The following is a 6,240-nucleotide window of genomic DNA, read 5'->3' as shown; positions in this document are numbered from 1 at the left end:
TGGTGGTTTCTCTAGCTAGGGAAGCTAGGAGCTGTATTTTTGGGTTTAAAGGATGGAAAAGCAATAGGCAGATAGTATTATATTGCCATCTCTTTTGTATATAAAATAGATGATTTTCCTGTTCAAACCACACTCTTTTGTGTAACTTTGAAAGATCACATTGTATCGAGTCTAACTTATAATCACACATAAGTAAATATATGAAAATATGGGTTTAACGAATGATTATCTTGCATTGTGAAATGATTGTGTGCGATATAACAAACTTACTTGATTAATATTTTAGTTTTGCGACGTTCAAATTTTTCTAACCCTCACGAATTAATAACGAAACGATCAAGGCATTTTAACATCTAACAGTTACCATAACATTAATAAAGAATCATGACTCATACAAAAGCCAACTAAAACCAACCAGTTTCCCATAATAACCCCGACCCTATGCCTATGGACCCAATAGCTGTCGAGGCGCTTGTATCCTAAAGAGTCACCACTACTATGGCTAATTTCAAACCCAATAGGAATACGGGATCAAGAGCTGGTATTGGAGGAGAGAGTTCCCAGGGAGACAATTGAGGTCCACCTATGGCCTGTTCTTACAAATATTTTACGAACTGCAAGCCGAAATCCTTCTATAGAAATGAAGGTTAAGTAGGCTTAACCTGTTGAATAGAGAAAATGGAGTCTGTCTTTGAGATTAGATTTTATACTGAGGACTGCAAAGTGAAGTTTGCTACCTGCACCCTAGCAGATACAGCCCTCACTTGATGGAATAGTTATCCGAAGACAATGGGTGTTAGAAATGCTAATGTCATGTCTTGGAGCGAACTGAAGAAGCTCATGATAGAAGAGTATTGTCCACACAAGGATATGCACAAGGTAGAGCAAGAGCTATGGAAATTGGAGATGAAAGAAGCTGATGTGAATGCCTACATGAATCATTTTAATGATCTGGCTACCTTGTGTATCGGGATGATCACTCTGGAATACAGTAAGATAAAAAGATACATCGGGGGTCTACCTCAGCCCATTCAAGGATTAGTTACTGCCTCTAAGCCGACCACCTAAGATAGTGCCAATAGGTTGGACTTCACCTTGACGAACCAAGAGATACGGCGTGGCACCATGGTTTAGAAGGTGGATGTCCCAAAGGTGAGGAGCAACAAAAGGAAGGTTGGAAGAGATTCAGTGGAAAGACTACGTAGCTATCTAAGAGAAGCATGAAGCGATTCAAGCATATGTAGTTATAGTAGCAGCAATCGAGACTACCACCCCAAAGTCGTATACTAGGGGTAGTCTGAAGTGTACTTAATATGGGTACCATCACAACAGTGCTTGGTGGGTATGTAGCAATTGTGGCATGAAGGGCCACCTTGCTTAAAGGTGTAGATTTCCAACACCTCCAGCACCTGTGAGAAACCAATGAGTTACAACAACAGCAGGAAGCAAAGCTTGTTATAAATGTGGGTATGTAAGGCATTATAAGAGAGATTGACTGAAGTTGAAGGGACAAGAAGAAAATGCCATAGGAATGGCATTTGTCATTGGAGAAAAGGACGTCATCCATGACCCAACTGTGGTCACTGGTATGTACCTAATTTACAATCTATATGCAAATGTACTTTTAGATTATGGTGCCGATAGGAGCTATATTACCCCCTGAGTTTAGGAAATTATTAAATCATCCATCTAGTAAACTTAGGGAAACCTATATAGTAGAAATGGCCAATGGTCATATCGGTAACACCCAGGAAGTATTAGAGAATTGCATTATATAATTAAGTAATAACACACTTCTCATCAACCTCATGCCTATAGTTATCGGAAGCTTCAGCGTCATAATAAGCACGGATTGTTATCCCCTCATCACATTGAAATCTTGTGCTTCGAGAAAGTAGTGCATCTTTCTTTGTCGAATGGAGAATCCTTAACCGTCTACGGAAACAGGGATAGTGAAAACCTTAGGATCATTTTCTATATGAAGGCCATGAAATACCTCCATAAGAAGTATTACGCCTTTCTAGCCCACATTGTCGATAAGAGAGACAAGAAGAAAGAGATCAAGGAAGTACCTTAGGTGTTGATGTATTCCCTTAGGATCTACCAGGATTACCACATGCACGTCAAGTCAAATTTAGGATTGATGTAGTCCCAGGGGCAGCCCCTGTAGCAAAATCTCCTTATAGATTGGCATCATCAAAGATGCAAGAGCTCTCTAGCCAACAACATGAACTTCTTGATAAAGGCTTCATTAGACCAGATTTCGCCTTGGGGAGCATCGCTACTATTTTTCAAGAAGAAGGATAGATCTTTCTGGATGCGCATCAACTACTACGAGTTGAATAAATTGACCATCAAGAATCAATATCCACTTCCCCGGATCGATGATCTTTTCGATCAACTTCAGGGTCGATTTATTACTCCAAGATCGACCTAAGATCGAGATACCATCAACTCCAATTCGTGGAAGAGGACATTCCAAAGACTGTGTTTAGGACACACTGTGGATTACGAATCCTTGTTCGTGCCATTTGGACTGACTAATGTGCCAACTCTTTTCATGGATCTTATGAACCAAGTATGCAATCCCTACTTGGAAACTTTTGTGATCGTATTTATCGATGATATCCTAATATACTCACGAACCAAGGAAGAGCATGGTCAACATCTACAGATGATCCAACAAATATTAAGGAAAGAAAATTTGTACATAAAATTGTCTAAGTGTGAATTTTGGATTAGAGAAGTTCACTTTTTAGGGCACGTAGTTAGTAAGAAAGGAATTCATGTTGATCCTTCCAAGATTGAAGCTGTGAAGAACAGGGAAGCAACCAAGACACCAACCAAAGTGCGTCAATTCCTAGGTATCGCAAGCTACTAATGAATATTCATAGAGAACTTCTCTGGGATAGCCAAGCCTCTCACAATATTAATGCAGGAGATAAATTTTGCTTGGAGAGACAAACAACAAGTTGCTTTCCAAAAGCTAAAGGAAATGTTGTGTGGTGCACCAATACTATCCCTTCCAGAAGGAATCGAAGATTTCATTGTGTATTGTTACCCTTCGCATCAGGGATTAGGATGTGTATTGATGCAGAGAGAGAAATTCATAGCGTACGCCTCACGAAAACTCAAAGTGCATGAGAATGACTACACCACCCATGATTTGGAGTTGCGAGTTGTAGTTTTTTGCCCTGAAAACTTGGCATCATTACCTTTATGCAAAAAAATGCACAATCTACACGGATCACAAGAGTCTTCAGCACATCTTCGATCTAAAGGAGCTGAACATGAGACAACGAAGATGGTTAGAGTTGTTGAATGATTATGAATGTGAGATCCATTATCATCCAGGGAAAGCCAATGTAGTTGTTGATGCTTTAAGTTGAAAGGAGCCAGTCAAGTCCTGAATAGTTAGAGCACTCACAATGACTATCCAGTCTAATCTGTCCACGCATATTATGGATGCTCAAATGAATGATCTCACGAGATAAACATGAGTACTAAAGATCTGTGAGGAATGGAAAAACAAGTCTAAGTTAAGGAAAATGGAGCAAGATACTTCATGAACCGAATTTGGGTTCAAAATTTTGGTAATACTAGGAAGCTAGTCATGAATGAAGCTCATAAGCAGAGATATTTCATTCACCCTAGAGTAGACAAGATGTACTTAGACTTGAAGGAGCTTTATTGGTGGCCAAATATGAAAGTAGAGATTGCTACATATATAGGCAAGTGCCTGACTTGTTCGAAAGTCAAGGTGGAGCACCAAAAGCCCTCAGGATTGTTGCAACAACCAGAAATCCCAGAATAAAATTAGGAACAAATATCGATGGACGTTGTAACAAAAATACCAAGAACATCTAGTGGTTACGACACTATATGGGTAATAGTCGATAGACTGACCAGAATACGGACAAGATAGGAAAGTTGACTAGGACATATCTCCGAGAGATAGTTAGATTACATGGGTTCCCATTATCCATTATCTTAGATAGAGATTGTACATTCACCTCATGATTCTGGAGAAGTCTATAGAAATCTCTTGGTACCCATCTAGATATGAGCACAACCTATCATCCTCAGACCGACAGTCAAACTGAAAGGACAATCCAGAAGTTGGATGATATGCTTAGGGAATGTGTGATAGATTTTGGAAGTGCATGGGACACTCATCTACCCTTGACCAAGTTCTCATACAATAATAGCTATCACACCAGCATCAAGGTTGTGTTATTTGAATCTTTATATTGTCTTAAGTGTCGATCACCAATACGTTAGGAAGAAGTAGGAGATACAAAAGTAGAAAAGTAATTTGCAGGAGATACCTTGCTAACAGGCCCAGAAATCATCCATGAGACCAATGAGAAGATCGTGCAAATACGAGAGCGTTTGAAGACTGGTTGTAATTGTCAAAAGAGCTATGTTGATGTCAGATGCAAACCCTTTGCATTCCAAGTTGGAGATAGGGTGTAACATCTCGATGATGAGGTAGTATCATTTTAACCCTATGTATTAAGGAATATTTCATTTTGACCCTTATTCTTGATAAATATTGCAAAAATGGCCTATAGTAGCATTTTGGTGACTTTTAGCCAAAGATTTAGTACGTTAGGCGTACTTAGGCGTACCTTAGTATGTTGGGCGTATACCACATACGCGGGACGTAAGTGAAGGATCCTCAAACCCTAATTTTTAGGGTTTGGTCCATATATAGACATCATTAACTCCTCATTTCTCATTCACTCTTCAGCCTTCACTTGCCATTTCATCCATCTAGAACCCAAATCCTCCTTGAGAATGTTCTTGAGCTTTTGTGGGTACTTTTGGTGATTAAGAAGGAAAGAGAAGAAGATAAAACCACCTTGGAAGAGTGAGGCACCTTAGATCTAGAATCTCATCACCATTTGGCATCATTTTAAGGTAAAAATCTCTGAAGTTGACGATGATTTGTTCTTGTTAGCCTTGAAGTTGTGAACATTTTGGTTCCATTAGCTTGGCATTGTAAGTATGGGTTACTCTAAGTCATTTGAGCCATCATTTTAAACATTTTAGAGCGTTGTGATGCATAAAAATATGATCTTGAGTGTTGTATGTAACCCATGCATGTGTTAGATGGTCCTATTGGGTTAAGAACTTAGGGTTTTGGACATTAACCACTTTATAGCCATGCAAAGTCATAAAGTTGGAAAATTTATGACTTAGGACAAAATTTTGGGATTGGGTATGATTTTTGGACATAAGGGATTAATGTAATAAGCTCTTAGTGGAGTTTTGGGACTAGGATGCGTACGATAGGAATACCTGGAGGTACGTTGTGTATAGACGGTCATCGCCCCATTTTTGGTCAACATCAAAGTGCATAGGGCGTACTCTTAGTACGCAAGGTGTACTCTACTAGGAAGGGATTTTGACTTTTTGGACCTTGACCATTGACTTTTACTTTGACCAGGGTTGACCAAGTTTGACTTAAGGGTGTTTTGGGTATTTTTGAGCTAAAGTTAAGCCATGGTCTCTATCTATTGAATAGGAGACCGGTAGAGCCAATATTCGGAGCATTGCATTGTTTAGCTATTCGTCAGACTGTGACATGAGTTTTTTCTCACTGTACCGTGGGTCGAAGGCAACAATGTCAGCCCACTAGATTATTTATCGTGGTTAGGATAGTATGATGCTAATTTGTGGCTAATTAGTAGATCTTCATGATCATCTATATTTGTTGGTCTTGTGTTTATGTTTATCTATTACATATGTCGCATATTGTGTTGGGTTGCGGTTGTACTGCTTTGTGATGTAGCTAACAAAAACCTGGGAGCATTCGAGATATGAGCTGGGGGACCGATGGTCATGCCAGACTCATACTGAGGGCTCAGAAGCATTCCAGATATGAGCTGAGTGCCCGAATGGTATGCCAAACTCATACTGATGGCTCGGAGGTAATCCAGACTTTTTAGTTGCGAACCCGATATATGTTGTTATTTGTGTGTGTGATGGTACTTTGGGGGAACTCACTAAGCTTTGGCTTACAGTTTTTAGTTTATCATTTCAGGTACCTTAGAGGACCGTGGAAAGGAAAAGGCATGATCATACACAGCTTCCTGTTTGATGTCACTGGGTCTTCAAAAAACTCTGATTTGAAATAACGCTTTTGAAACAATGACTATTTTTGTAAACATTGTTGATTAATGGTTGGGTTTGAAAATTTTAAATTTATTGTGATTTTTTGAGTGTTACACAGGT

The sequence above is a fragment of the Lactuca sativa genome, chromosome 3, assembly GCF_002870075.4.
Source record: "Lactuca sativa cultivar Salinas chromosome 3, Lsat_Salinas_v11, whole genome shotgun sequence".
NCBI classification, from domain to species: domain Eukaryota; kingdom Viridiplantae; phylum Streptophyta; class Magnoliopsida; order Asterales; family Asteraceae; genus Lactuca; species Lactuca sativa.
Note: the sequence above shows the minus strand (reverse complement) of the source record.